This window comes from Patella vulgata, chromosome 1 (assembly GCF_932274485.2).
Source record: "Patella vulgata chromosome 1, xgPatVulg1.2, whole genome shotgun sequence".
Taxonomy (NCBI): domain Eukaryota; kingdom Metazoa; phylum Mollusca; class Gastropoda; family Patellidae; genus Patella; species Patella vulgata.
This window is the reverse complement of record NC_065879.2, coordinates 45,593,425-45,609,541: the sequence shown is the minus strand read 5'-3', so window position 1 is coordinate 45,609,541 and position 16,117 is coordinate 45,593,425. Positions and strand designations below refer to the sequence as shown.

Here is a 16,117-nt window from a genome sequence, read left to right as displayed (position 1 = left end):
CAAAACAAATCTCTCCCCTGACTCTCATCCTGCTAACCAAATGTTCTCATCTATCGACTGGTTGGGTATACACATATATCGTATAGGTGTTTTACGGTATTTTTTACGCCATCATATAGACAAACCTATTGAATTCACGGTGACATACCAGTCATTGTATGTTTTCTATAGATAGGCTGTTCTTACCCTAAATCCTGTATCACACTATCTACAGTCTTTAATAAAACATGAATTTAATACATAGACATGGATAACTAGTCTTTCGTGTTTTCGTCTACCCTGATTGATATGGAAGGAAATGAAATGAAATGGGGTTTAACGTCCTATTGTTCTGCTCCTACTGGACTAATGAAGACGGGTTTACGCCATACAGTGTGCTATGGGGGAAATTTTATTCGGACAGCGGCATTACGACCTACTCATATATATAAATCCGACTGCCAAGGGATCTTTTACGTGTACGCCAATGTGTACACGGGACCTCGGTTTTTATTCCGCTCTGAACTTTCTCGGCCAACGCAGTTATCGAACACTAGCGAGCTAACGCCTTACCCACTGAGCCCCTGTGCCTCCACCCTCTGTGGTATATAGGCTGCTCGAACCATGCATTTTAGTAGAACTGTTTCCAGTGCCACGTACTATTGAATTGTGGGATATTTGGTGCTCCACAAAGTATCACCCAAACATGCGGTCAGTATCTCACATCAATTATTTTCTAATTTATTTTCTTTTATCTAAAATATTGACTTTTTTTATTTACTATAAGTTGAATAATTTGGAAATGTAGTAAATTATGTAGTCCAATATTATGATAAATGTTTCTAACTGAGTTATAATGTTTTAATTTTCCGTCAATAAATGTTTCGAACTCAACTATAATATTTTAATTTGTCGTCATTAATAAATGTTTCGAACGGAGTTATAACTATAATGTTAATAAATGTTCCGAACCTAGTTATAACTATAATGTTAATAAATGTTTCGAACGGAGTTATAATTATATGTTATAATTTGTATTAAATAAAAAAAAGAGTCGATAAGGTATTCCACAAAAATACCAAAATAACGACACGAGAAACCGGTGAACCAGCCGAGTTTGCATTTGTTTGTGTTAGCGTCTGGATAATCGACTATAGCGTGTGAAAGTTTCGTCTCACGGTTTGATCGAAGTGTTGACAATACAAACGACACGGTCAGAGGGGTTGGTAGCTAAAGGTGCACAACTCAAGCTTCTGTTCACTATAGAAAAAAACCTTTGGATTACGTATTATTGCCTAATAATATTACTTACCCAGTGGAGGTCTTTTCGTCTATCTTGGATTTTTAGTTATTTGCAAGCTAATTTTAAGGTAAGGGTTTATAATTCATACACGTCGGTATACAATGTTTTTATACTTCATAAACATAGATTTATACCTTATCAGTTTTATTTCTAAATATATTTTTTAAATGATATGTCTGGTTTGCATTGATTTACATTTATCATCTAAAACTTACTGCTACCCATTCTTGGCTTCAGTAAGAAAGAGAATGGTATTTTTAAAACACGCGGATTGTATTTTCTTTCAATAACACAATGTAACAAATGTCTTTTTATTATACAATTTTTAATAAAAAAAGATTTATATAAAAAGAAGGATAGTCTGTATAGAAATAAGTGACTGTCTAGGTTTACAAGATAATGTGTTTAGGTGTCTATTGTTGATTTAATTAAGTATGACTTTTATGGTTTAAAGATTTGAAAGTTTTACAAAGTAACTTGTATTCCATAATTGTGTCATGTGTTATTGAAATGGGAGTTAGTAAAAGTAAGGAAACACAGTCCCAGACACTGTTTATTATTTTGCTAGCTAAATCTAGCAACAGTCTGGGATTGGATTTCAGAAGCTTAGGCGTACAGGAGTTGCTTTTTGTAGTCAAAAATATATAACGGGTTATTCAGTTTATCAATTAATGACTCTTGGTTGACAACACATTTATATCTAGATCCCATTACTTATTCATAAACCATCCCTTTTAACCCACATATAATATTTACATAATGCAGACAATGCAAACAACCTTCTTTTCATAAAATATATATTAAATGTATCTCAAGTTTACGTTTTATTATATAGCCTACCATGATACACGTGTTTATAGACGGGTTAGAAAATCTCGTTTCCTTTTTGAATTCCTTCTGATAAAGTTATTTATGGATATTCATTCTTAATTTGAATATAATTGATTTCAAAATGTTCCTGTGCATCGATAATAAAAAAGGTAAAGGCATCATTTAGTCATCTTCTCTGTTTGATTCCCTTTCTTTGAAATTCAGAGAGTATCCACGTGGGGTTATGCCAAATGTATTATGGTTTTTGTCAACAGCAAATCTTTGCTGTTTCGTCTTCAAATTATTTAAGTCAAAGATTATGGCCTTTTAACGAAAACTAGAGAAAACGTGCCACATTTTTTTACTTTTATAAAATTCTATTATGGCGTATTATCTAAGAGAACATCGTTATTATATAAGGCAAGGAAGGTGTTGCCTAGTCGCTTGGGTAGAATGCAAAAATCGAGGCCCAATCGTGTGCATAAAATAAATAACAACATTTGAAATTGGATAAAGAGTGGGGGGAACGCCTTTCTGTGTCCAAATCCCCACCCACCGTATCATTGTGCCATAGAACTGCGTGTTAGTATGGAAATGACAGAAGTATTGTGTTGACGAGAGGACTTACTGTACTCATATATAACAATTTCTTTTATTTTGGACACATTTTATAGTTTTAACTTAAGGCAGGTTGTGTATTTTGTGAGAAATTTGTAATGTCCATTCCCAATCTACAGGTTTTGGATAGACGAGAGATTTGTCAAGCAGAGCGACCCTACACAGCACAACGTCCTATATTTGAAATCTCAAGAGCGTACACAGAATGAATGTAGCCAGAGAGAGTAGTGGGGACGAGGAGGGGTGCTGAAAAGTAATATATCTGTTAAGGGAGCAATCAATTAAATTTTCGTTTTGAATCCTCTAAATTTCAGCATTAAAGAAATTCGAATAATCATCTTCTGAAATAATTTAACCTGTAAATGTGTACTGAAAATGACTGACAATTGTAAAGTGATAAGATCTTGTCAGCTTATATATCTTTTAGTATATCTTTTATTGTTTAATCCACACTGACATGTTTCAAGTTCAAAACAACAAGAATAAATCAATAATTCACGAACATCACTCAACCAGAACAGTATATGAGAACAAATTCCCATCTACTTGTATAATGCGTACTTGATGCATCATTTAGGAATTTGACCATAATATTTGGTTTGAAGGTACAATCTCGACTTTCAGACCATACATACTAAAGGGGTAGAGTGGGATGGTATTAAAAACATTATTGATCCAAAAATGATAAAAGCCGACCAAACCCTAGCGGATGGTAAAAACACCCAATCTGTTTCGCCGAGTATTACGAAAGTCACTGCTGATCAGTCTGAAAAACACTATCTAAAGTTCCCATTACTTTCTATTTATTTCATACTACCACCTTGTTTTCTCTTAGATCGTTAGACGTTTGAACATCATCGGGGATCACGGTGGCTAAGTGGGTAAGACGCTTGCTCGCTAGCCTGGACCTCGCGGGTTCAATCCCGGTGTTGGCCGAGAATGTTTATCTGGATTTTCCGGCGGGGTTTCTCCCTGCAGGACGGAGGGCCTGACAAGGACAGCTGTCTAGTCGTTCGGATGGTACGAAAAACCGGGGTCCCGTGTACATATTGCCGTTCACGTACAAGATCCCTTGGCAGGTGGAATTCGATAGGCTGTAGTATATGCCCGTCTTCATTAGCCCAGTCAGAGCAGAACAGTAGGGCGTTAAACCCCATTTCATTTCATTTCTTATGGGACATTAAATGTGATAATTGAGATCGATTTCAACAATTTCTGGACCAAAATGTTTTTTGATAAATACTTTTAATTTTGTATTTGGTCGGCAACTCTATATTTAATCTTTATTATATGCGTTAATTCATTATTTGGGTGTTAATTCCTTATTTGAGTGTTAATTCCTTATTTGAGTGTTAATTCTTTATTTGAGTGTTAAGTCCTTATTTGGCGTTAAGTCCTTATTTTGTCAAATTAAAATAATTAAGTGAGACGAAGAAACCTGTTCAATATTTCAACGATTTCTGACAATAACTTGTAGAATTATTGATCACTGTTATTGACCTCGAGTTGCTGTTATACACCCATATAGTCCTAGAGAATTAGATCCCCAAAATTGACTATAAGGGAATAACCGATCACGGTGTTGACGATGGGCTTTATTCCACTTATAATGAAACTGGGTTTCGCGTGAATGCTAACCTTGTGCAGTCTTTATTGGAATATAACAGAGCTTAATGTTTGCTTCATGGATATTTTGAAAAAACGAGAATATAAAGCAAATTCAAGGACTACGATTTTAAACTTAATATTACATTTATATAAACATATGTACATAATAATGACGAACTAATGTAAATTTAAAATGGTCGGGCATGTAACTGTTAGATTTGAATAACTTTTGACTGTTATACAAGATTTCAGTAAGCGTACATCTCTTCCGTATTACTTTTCCTACGTGTTTTCCCTTTAAACCGAACTTCGTTACGTAATAGAATATTTTTTTTGTGTGATTATCTGCTCTCGCTTAAATCGAATGATACAAGTGGCAATTGAAAATGAGATATTGCCAAGTATTTGAAAATAAGTGGTGCATATCATGAACACACAATTAAACAGGATTGGTATTGGGTAATTTTGAAATTGGTATTGAAAACAGATCTGGTGCAGATACATGTTCTTAAATTGTTCTGGGCAGAATATATATATATACATGAAAGGAGTACCCCATAGCCCATTGTATTAACAGTACAACTAAGCGTTTGAGTCAAAGATATCATCATGCATGAAGAGATTACTTCCAAAACATACTTTAAAATTTACACAAAGCCTTGATCGTTAGTTATATGACAGTATAAATGTTTTAACTGACTGTATCAACAATTAAATGTACCGGAGAATCGAAGCGACCAGAATGACCAAACATCAGTCGTCAATGGCTTATAAGACCAACTGTCTCCGAGACTAAACCTTTTTGCTCAAGAATATTTATTTTAATTTATAGCGTTCCATATTTCCAGCTTTCCATTAGCTGAACTAATTAGCCGATTGGGGCAATATGAAGAAAGAATGAAATTTAAAATTTTCTGAATTGCATATTATTGCATTGAGCAATAATAACACACGATTTAAATTTGACTCATGGTCCGTCTGGCTGCAAGATGTGTTTACTTTAAAAGTTGAGTGACCGGGATCGGGAGCTTTTGGGACATGATTAATCGATAACTTAGATCGGGCGATCAATCTTGACTAACACAAATTTTGTAGATAAATTTGTCTGCTACAGTTCTCCCACCAACCAGAACATATTTAGCATTACAAGCATCGATCTGGTTTCTGGGCTTCGAAGATACTTTATATACATTATTATTATTATTATTATTACAGCATATTTATAGTGCACCCTTTCATATAACATGTTCAGGGGCACTTTACAAAGTGACAATGTAAATCACACATAAACAACAAGATTATGGGCATGTTATCTATCCTTTATTTAACAACATAATGATTTTAGGTTGATTGTGAAACAGAGATATTGAAGGTGGACATACCCCATGCTGTTGGGGCAACTTTTGCCCGGGCAGTGGCGTTATGGCCTACGCTTATTTCGAATTTCAGTTGTCAAGGGATTTGTCACATACAATCCAATGTGTACACGGGGCCTCAATTTTTTTAGTCCTATTCGGACGACTAGACGCACCACAGCCAAGGTCGAGTATTGGAAAATCCAAACCTAATCATTTAAATTGAATGAATCAATCAATGAAATTGGCATTGGGTTTAACGTCCTACTTTTTTGATTCGAGTGGGAAAACGGGTATATGTAATTGAATTCCAAATGTCGAGTGTTCTTTTATGTGCACGCCAATTGTACGAAAAATCGCGTTTTTAGGTTGTGGTCCCTCTAGAGGTCACAATTTTTATCCGATTTTAAAAACCGTTTAAATATATCACCGTTACCCCATAATGATGGTTGAGTTCAAATTTTGTAAAACTCGGATATAAACTGATGGACAAAATGGCCGCTCACTGTACGCAAATAGTGTAATAGTATGTAATACCAAGATTGTGGAGCCTCTAGAGGTCACAATTTTTATCTGATTTTGATGAAACTTAAAATATATTTATATCTCGAAGATCTAGATTCCTGTAGATATTCATGCATATTGGACCGTAACTGATTATGGCCCTTGATTGTAGGAAAAATCGCTTTTTTTAGCCCGTTCTCTGTCCATCTCTTGCAAAATGCTGGCGTATCTTGCATGGCAGCCGCTTGTTGCAGTTGTTAGGGTGGGATGAAAACGTGACCCCACTGTGTATACGCAAACGGACACTTGACTAAAGTGTTCACGCCAAAACTATGAAAAACAATTAATCTCCTTAGAAGTTTTTAGACGCAGAAACTATAAATTATTTTACAATAAATTACATTTATTTGCTTTCCATCGTGTCCAACACTAATCGCCAAGATAACCCCTTTGGACAATATTATAAATACACATTATTATCTACTGTCCAATAGACCTACGCTTTGGTCTTCTATAAAGCCATAGCAAAACAACAATGGATTATCTATTGAAGACCAGAACTTAAAAAACTAATAACGCATTAATATTTTCTCAGGCCGACGTCTTCTGGGGTCAAGTGTCAGGGTCTAGTGATTCACTCAATTTTAAACGTGGGCTATTGAGAATCGTTGAGGCGCGACTTACCTTTAGTACGCCCCCATTTGACAATTGAAAAGCTAATGACGATATGAAAATATAGTATACATTTCTTTTATCTAGAAACCAAAATTCGAATTGCCGAACATAGTGTATGAATGAATTTGCAACTGAACCAATTTGAATGTCTTATAGAGACATGACAAAACTGCACGATGACTTGCGATTTACATGTTTGAGACAAACAAAACGTTTTTCATGGATGATTTGAGCGACAAAAGGGGATAAAATCCCGAAGTCCCATGTACAGGTTAGCACGCACGTAAAAGAACCCATGGCATATGGAATTCAATACCTGTCTGATTAAAATTTCCTTCATAGCACGCTGCATGGCGTATGTCCGACTCCATTAGCCCAGTTGGAGCAGAACAGTAGGACGTTAAACCCCATTTCATATCATTTGTTTTAAATCAACGATATCGTGGCCGGCTTGTGGTATGCGTGCGATGGTTGTTGTAATTTTTAGTATATTTACCTCTCGTTGACTATCAAAAGCATTTTTTGTGTGTTTTACTTGGCCTTCTTAAAGCTTGACCAATATTTACGATCATGGCCGTGTGGAGCATACTTGAACCATAAATATGTCGTTAGTGTCAAGATTGGTCCAGATATTCCATTGATAATGTAAATTATTTGGCTATTCTGTTGTTTCTTTTATGCTCAACCAATGTTGATACACAAGCGAATGTAGCCCTTGAAACTTGAGGTCGCCACTCGACCAGACTACAAACTCACCTGACACTTTACGTCAATCAGATTAGTGTGTTGTAAAAATTGATAGTGTGGGTTAAAGTCATAAAAGTTAATTGTAATAAATGTAGGATACAGTTATTTTATTGCCTGCACCAACTAAAGTCCTCATGTAGGTAAACATGATCTTTTAACTTGGGAACCTTAAACTTTGCAAAATATTAAATGGCATCGATGATACATTTGAAGGATTTTTTTTTTTGGGGGGGGGGGCACTTGAGACCCAACAGTACTATTAAGGATATTTACAATGAATAAAGTTCAAAGTTCAAATGTAAAGTTGATGTTAAGGAAGAGAGCACAGTCTGAGATAATTATATTCGTGCAAATTAAAAATGTCCCAAAAATTTGCAAATATCTGTAGCTCTCTGACAATATCCTACGATGATTTTAGAAATAGAAAAAGGTTTTATTGGACTTTTGTGCTGCACCACCTTTTTACAGCGATCATAAAAAAAATCACCTTTGATCTCTCACCTTAGTTTCGTATTTTATTGTATTTTTGTAGGCTTGACATCGATTGTGGACATCAAAATTCTACTTTGTAACATCAACGCAAGCTTACCATGCACATGGTTTACATTTTCTGAAATATTTTTTTCAGCTTTGATACGATGTTTGTAGTGAAAACAACAATTTTCTTTGAATTGATTTTTTTTAAGAGTGTATTTAATACCGCGCACTGTAACAAAAACCAAGTTGTGTAATTAACAAAACCTTTTGTATTATGCTCGCGTTCAAATGTTAAATGGCATAAGTGGTCTCTGATATTAGTCGAAAATCATATCTCAGACTAAATTTTAAGGAATCCTTACAGCACTTCTCTTTTGAGGAATGGGAATAGAATGGTGGTTTAACGTCTCATCAACACAAAACTGTAGTAAGTTTGAGACAAAGAGTAATTTACATTTTAGTGTGCACTGCGATGGGGATACTCTTCTTCGAGTGTCAAGGGTTATTTTACCTGAAATCCAGTGTGTACACAACAGTTTTACTTCGGGATAATTCTCGTCAAACGGTTAGGAATACTTTCCATATGTTAGCCACAGAGACCCTACGGAACCGGCTTGGAAAATGCCGAATGCCAGGAATGGAACCTGGGATATTCTAGTCGAGAGGAGTTGACATTATAGCTAACAATGTTTTTGTTTTAATTTTGCATTAGTGCCCAGTTGTAATTCTCGGAAATACTATCTACTCTAGTTTTATGTAAATTTGTGTCGGGTTCAAATAAAAGCACCTTAACGTCAACAAAAGCAAAAATCTATCGATAAAACCGAAAACATGGGCTTGTTTTTAGAGCAAAACAAATCTATAAAACATTTCTTTATAAGGTTGGCGTTTGCGAAGATTCGATTTTTTCCTGAATCATTTCTTCATTTTAACTACCTCGTACATTTGATGTGACGAAATCGAAACCGATCAAAAAATCACCCCAGTGATCATATCATTTGATGAGCGTATTAAATTCAAATGACAAGAAATACCGGTAAATGTTGGGTCTTTGACCATGGTATGTTCGCGCCTAAATGATTCAAACGAATATACTGGGAACCCAATGGATGTATACGCCATGACGACTACATAGCAAAGCGACACAAATATGATATAAAAAGTCACACGGTAGCAAACTCAGACATCGCCAAAAGTTAAGTACCCCAGGAACTACTCTTTTGTTGAAAAGAAAAGATTTCTCTTCATATTGTGCCAATTCATGAATATGCTTGTTCACATAACAGTTTTCAATTACAAAAAAACTACAATTTGAAATCCAGCAACCTTTACTCTTTGGAAGTAACCCAGCTATTGAGTCAAGTTCGGGGGATTTGATCTGAAAGAAATTATAAGTTTGTTAAACGATAGATTTCTGCTTAAACGTACTACCAACACAGTGATATACCACCCTGGACACAAACCAATAAGTAATCTTTACAGCTTTTAATTTGAAAGAAAAATAGAGTTGTTTCGCTGGAAACACTGGGATTTATGTAAGAAAAACGTTAACAAAATAACAGGTTTAAACTATGCTTTATGACCCGGATTTGTGCAGATATGCACTCTGAAATCAATTACACAAGTGCTGTCTTTCGTCTGTTTTCTAAAGATCTAAGTATCTGTTTTAAAGCAGGAGCACTGGTAGAAGACGAATAGGTATGTGATTAATTACTGATAAATTTATAATGCAATATAATGGCGCTGGTCGGGAGTTTTAGTGGTCTGGAACTAGCCGAGCTGAAGTTCTTGGCGACAGGAAACAACTTGTTTCGAAAACTTTCCCATTACGCGGGTCAGCTTATCCAAATAATTCCGTTTTCTTCTAGGTTCATTCATAAGAATACAAACAATAATGCAATTATATGTTTATTTTAGAGAATGGTCTCTTGTAACCTTATTATTACGATAAAAACTTCCATGCGTATTAAACTATTCCGTGCAAGAAAAACAGTAATACCAGTAATACACAATTTACCGTAAAATTTTGGATTATAATCTAGTTTGCTCCCCTAATCCAAAATTAGTTCATTCCTCTAAACGTCCATCAAACGCTTTGCGACATTTCGGGTTGTTTAAAACTTACAGTTTTCTCTTACAGACACACTCTCCATATTAAGACACATAGTGCTTTCCATCTTTTTCTTAGGAACCTCAATAACAAGTCAACTCAATCAAATTGTTATATCTCCCCCCCCCCCCCCCCGACAAAAATTTTCCTATCTCCAATAGTATCTCAAGTATCTTTTCTCGCAATTTCTCCACTGTATGTTGAAGAATAAGCAAGTTTAGAGTCAAGTTCAAAAAGATGAGTGAACGCAAGTGATTAGTATAATATCTTTATTTAAGAAGGGTAAAGGATTAGGCTGTGGGAGCCTTTCTACCATCCTGCCCTTCATGAAAAATATAATACAATAGTTGATAGCCGGTCAACGAGCATGCTAATCCACTTTCAAGAGGTTTTTTCTTTTGGTATTTTATCTTTTATCATTTTTATCATTCGTTTTTATGCCTCTTCACCCTCGAATACCTGAAAAAGTTTCGACTTTGCTTCAACTTTCGCTTAACAACCCCGGTAGCCATCTATAATTATCTATGATGCATTTAGGCATACATATGCAAAACTAGAAAATATTAACTCCCCATTACATGGTTAGGTTAATTTGATTTATAGCACCAAGGAGAAACAATCTAATATTGAATTCCTACATGACTATTTTAAGACTAACTCAGTAACATTTCAGAGTGCGTCAAACATGACCCGTGGCATTAAAACGACAACCTGCCAATTGGTCTAAATAATCAATATTATAAGACAGTGACGAGATTAAGGTATATATAACATTTCAATGGTACTAACAAAACTCTTAAAAATATCCTTCTGTAAACTATACAACCAGTTCACAAATTCTTTCTTAGATTAAATTTGTTTACTCTGGAATAAATCCTAAATATTTCTCCCCCTTCGTCTTAAATACAAACATAAATGTCGCGGATCTCGATAGAAAATTTTGTTGATAAAATGCGGATTTTTCAACAAAATAATGTCCTCATTCTTTTGTAATAATGTTGTTTTTGTTTAGAATCTGGTATTTCATAAAATATTTACATCCTCAGTTTCATATTTTAAACAATACGCTCTTTGATAAAAAGAAAGAAAACGACACCTTTTTCTGGTCTGATTAGCAAACAATCTTTATTTGGCCAACAATGGAAATTCGTTAAATCTGTCAGATTTTGCACCCATAACACAGAACTGATGTTTTTTTTTATTTTTGAATATTATATAGGAGTATAATAATAACAATATTGCATGTGTTTAACATAAAAAAGACGGCTGTAAACATGAAACCCAGTGGTGTAAACTATTTAAATAAATGTAAAGTAACCCATAATCGACAAGATTGTTTCCAAAGTCTATATTCAAAATATGGACATTCAGATTTCTGAATGTAAACTTCTAAAATGTCAAGTATAGTCAAAACTTTGTTTTATGTATTTAGGGAAGATAAACCTTTCTACACAATTGTTTTTATATGAAAGCTATTCCTTTGAAGCAGATCTTAAACGCGAATAGAATGTTATTCAATAACTAGTGATATGTAAGCGTATTCTCCCACTAATCCGACAAAACAGTTTAGTTTGTGTTTATCCTTAAATAAGTCGACAATTAGTCTGACCCTTTCCCTAACCAGCTTTGAACATTTATCGTGAGGTTTATATGGGGAGATTGCGTTATTATCAACTATATAATTACTACTTTAAAGGGTCAATTATATGCACAACCAGAATGTTCCGGGATCGAATTTCTTAAATGAATTTTGATTTTAATATTGCATGCGCATGAAATGTTACCAACGGAGCTACGTTAGACTTGTCCATAATTTAAAGGGCACTCATTCTAAAATATCAACACATGCTTTGTTATTATCGACCAAATTGAGGCAGATCCGCCATGGAATGACAACTACCGTGGCCTTAGTTATTCCTTTTGTTTATAATAGAATTAAAAGGGGATATGTTAGTTCAAATATTGAAGCGGTATGTTTAATCCATAAAGCTACCTAATCACAAAATATATCAAGGAAAATTATTGTCACCACATCACTTTTGTTCCTTTTACAACTGTATCGGCTAGAAAAAAAAATACTAGTAAAAGTTTAACTTTTGGCAACATATAATGACCGTCTATCACGTTCACCCGTGACGTCATACATATGTCCATTTTCTCAGAAAAAAAATCTTAAAGTTTTACTGTTTTGCTTATTCGTAGTATGGTATTGGAATTATAATCAAATCAACCCACGAATGGTATGAGTCGTTGAGTTGAATTAAGTGTGTAAAACAATTCGTCTGTTGGTAATAACAGTAATACACAAAGAAAATATTATCACAAATAATATTGGAAAGAACAACAACGTCTGTGTTGGAAAGAACAACAACGTCTGTGTTGGAAAGAGCTTTTGTCTGGATTTTCTCTCAATCTTCTTTGACCAGTTTGTGAATTTAAATGGTAAATATTTTGCCAAATATTTCCCGTGTTAAATGTTACGTGGAGTTAATTACATTAGTTTAATGATATAATATTCAGAGAGGAAAACAATTACGCCAGGCAAATTATTTATTTTCATTGAGTTGAAAATACATTAAAACATTGTGTGAATCGTAATACTAATGATAGTGAGCCTTAATGAATGCCAACGATATAGGATCGATTATTCAATTGAATTAGCTTTATAGAAATTCAAAAAGCGAAACACCCACCGCGTGTATTCAATAAACATTTCAACACTGGCTTAATAACATACATAATGGGAGTGGACCTCGGTGAAAGCCTTCGGCATACCTATTTCTTTTAAACTACCTGATTCAATAACCTTGAAAAACATGATTTATTAATCGTATGTCCCAATTCTGTTTTATTTTTATGTTTTGACTGGAGGGCCAATTTCATAAGTTGTCCTACACATGATTATTGGTTTGATTGATTTCTGTTAAGACACCTATAAATGGTTTGCAAACAAAGTTCAAGATGGTCAACCTGTATTTGACTCTTTTTGCAATATTTCAATTTTTCAAGCATTGTAGTGCATCTAATACTGAATAATTCGGACAGAGAGAGAGAGAGAGAGAGATATGGGGTTTAACGTCCACTCGACACAGACTAGGTCATTTCGGGACTAACATGTGGTTTAATTTTATTTCAATAATTCGCTTTCGCGTAGGGTCTTTAGCAGTTGGAGGAAACCGGGGGACCCGGAGAAAAACCACGAGGTTGGAGAGGCAACCCTACTCATTGTCCCGTACAACCGGGGATTCGAAACCCCGCCAGTTAACTCAATGATAGGCCTCATGATATAGCGCATACGTGCTAACCATTCGGCCATCCAACCCCCCAAATTCGGACAAACAGCGTGGTTTAGCATAAATATCATGGATGAATGTTATCGATGATTGCATGGGATCTTGGGTATTGGAATCTTGGAAATAAGAAGCGGTATTTGTATTCTTGGAGGAGGAATATGCAACAGGGAATATAAGACTGGTATTTGTTTCAAATAAGCAGCCGCAATACTCCCAGTAAGATTGGAAAGACAAAATGTTCCATGCTAGCCTTTAAACACCACGTGTACACGCGTACACTTATTTGAAGTCAAACTAGGATCCCAGCTTTCTGGTCATCTATCAAATTTCCTAACCACACGGCTAACTTAGTCTTCTTATTTTCCTCTAAACTAGTATATACCTGTTCATCTAATTAATAAATGAAGTATTAATTCTGATTATATGTACAAATCTATTCTTAATATTTGAACAAAATGTTATTTTTCGTAACGCCATAGAACGATATTTACCATTGGTCAGGTTTATCTGATAATCGATAAGTAGAGATCTCTGATTAGTTGACAAAATCCCCTCTGGCTAAAGATGTAGTATATGTCATTTAATTAGTAGTTTGCTGTTAATTATATCTATGTTACCCGAGATTTACAGCTTATAATATATGTATAAATAAGTGATATAAGTAACAGATATACACCTGGTACGGACATCATATATTTATATTAATTATTGTATACACGGATATATTTATACCAATATCATACACTGAAGGTGGGTAGTGCATTTACAATAATCAATAATGTATATTCAAGTATTTCGTTTTGCTTTAGATTCCAGTTGAAGTTATTGTTTTTATGCTAACCAATGTCTGTCTATCCGGTTGCAGATCTTGTTTGGTCGAACAATTGTTAGTAAGACTGAGTGGGATACGATTCCAAACACTTAAATCACCGTTTTCCGCTGACGGATATATATTTACAAAAAAACAAAAAACTATTTGGAAAGCACACGGTCTGACACTAAAAGTTATATTTGTCTCCAAAATTGTTGTGTTTGGATATCTTTCAATTCTTCCCCGGAAAGATGTGGAAACCGTAAATAATCGAATGTCGTTTCCACTACAGTGTGTCAACTTATTATAGAACGTTACAGGATAACATCGTCATTCTTTATACATTCCTGTTAGTATCTTGAGATTATTAACTGGTGCAATTGAAGGAAAGCACATTATTTTACAGTCGTATTGGACAGATTGACACTAACCATCGTAGAAAATATAACATATTGACGAAACAATACGTTTTATTTGGGAACTTCATATTTAACAACTTTGGTACATTCCAAACCTTGGAAAGTATAATGAAAATCATTAATTTTGTTAAATTTTGTTCTAATGGAATGTATAGTTCAACATACGGTAATTTTGGTTGTATTGTCAGTATCATCTGGGCTTGAATCCACTGCGACTCCTTCTCTCACCCCCAGTCTCGTAATCATCAAATGAAACTGTTAAAGAGTTCTCGTTCATTAATTTAAAGCACGAAGACCAAAGACCTTCATACAAACGCTTAACTCGAACTAAAAAAAACTCGCCCTAAATAATTCTAAAAAGGTTTTGGAAATGTTGAAATCGTTAGACTGTTGGTGAAGTCTTAAACCAGCAACATGTTTTATTTACCCAATCACCAATGGTGTCTAAGCAATTTTCTGATCGCTATTAAATATTTAATTAGACCCGTTTTTACCGATTCAAATAAAATGTAGCCCATTGATATTTTAAAAATTACTATTTTGTCACGTGGGGCAGTTAGGAATGTTACCAAGTATATTACCTTTGGGATGACAGATATTACGAGGTACGGGTGTCCCAAGCCCCGCCATGGATTCTGTTTTCTAACGATTACACAAATGTTTATGTCACTGACAGTATTTGAAAAGTTTTTTTTATAAGAGAGAAAAGAGATCAGATAGTTTTAAACCGCGCCTCTAATCGATTCTTCTCGAATTTGTTTGAATGTTTCAAAGTCAAGAGTATGTTGGCCGGCAGTTACATGGAGCATCTATAGAACAGTAATCCAAACGGGTCTATTTGAATGAATTGCGGACGAATTTGGCTGCAGTCTGACGCTCTACGTGTAACACGTGCACGTTGGATCAATAGGTCTGTCATTGAGTCAAGTGGCGTGGTTTCGATTTCCCGCTTGTATGTGACAAGAAGTATGGTCGCCTGTCCAACCTCGTGGGATTTTTTCGGTCCTGCCAACTCTCCACTGTCTCTCTCACTATCTCTGTTGATTGTATTGATCCGTGAATACTCAAAATATCGTATTTCATGCGATACCAGTGCCATATCTAATTATATATATTTAAATGGATTGCATTTGGCGTATTTTATGACATATACTATCAATTCTTGTAGGCGAAAACAAAACCTTTTTTTTTAAAATTAAAAACTGTAACTTTTCTATAGGGTGTTCAATTAATTCCATGCATTTAAATTTTGATATTAACAATATTCTCATAGACGAAAAACAAAGTCCACTCATCACATGATACGAGCATGTGAACAAAAGAGAAATTGTACACAATTTTACATAATATAATGATCAAATTGTCCTATTAGCTTTGAGCTAAACATCTCTATAGCCGCTAATTGATG

The 16,117-nt window shown here is 34.7% G+C and overlaps 1 protein-coding gene across 5 annotated transcripts in view; it reads left to right on the top strand.

Moving 5' to 3' along the window:
* Window positions 1-1,160: 1,160 nt before the first annotated feature.
* LOC126832638 (cadherin EGF LAG seven-pass G-type receptor 2) overlaps window positions 1,161-16,117 on the top strand; it is a 57,876-nt gene continuing 42,919 nt past the window's right edge. For 2 of the 5 annotated variants that reach the window (XM_050563513.2, XM_050563499.2), the window contains exon 1: window positions 1,161-1,349. The gene's annotated coding sequence lies outside the window, so the exon portion shown is untranslated. Of the gene's footprint in view, window positions 1,350-2,245; window positions 2,263-16,117 lie in introns of those variants that run through there. The other 3 variants (XM_050563527.2, XM_050563519.2, XM_056100594.1) reach the window with 3 other exon arrangements.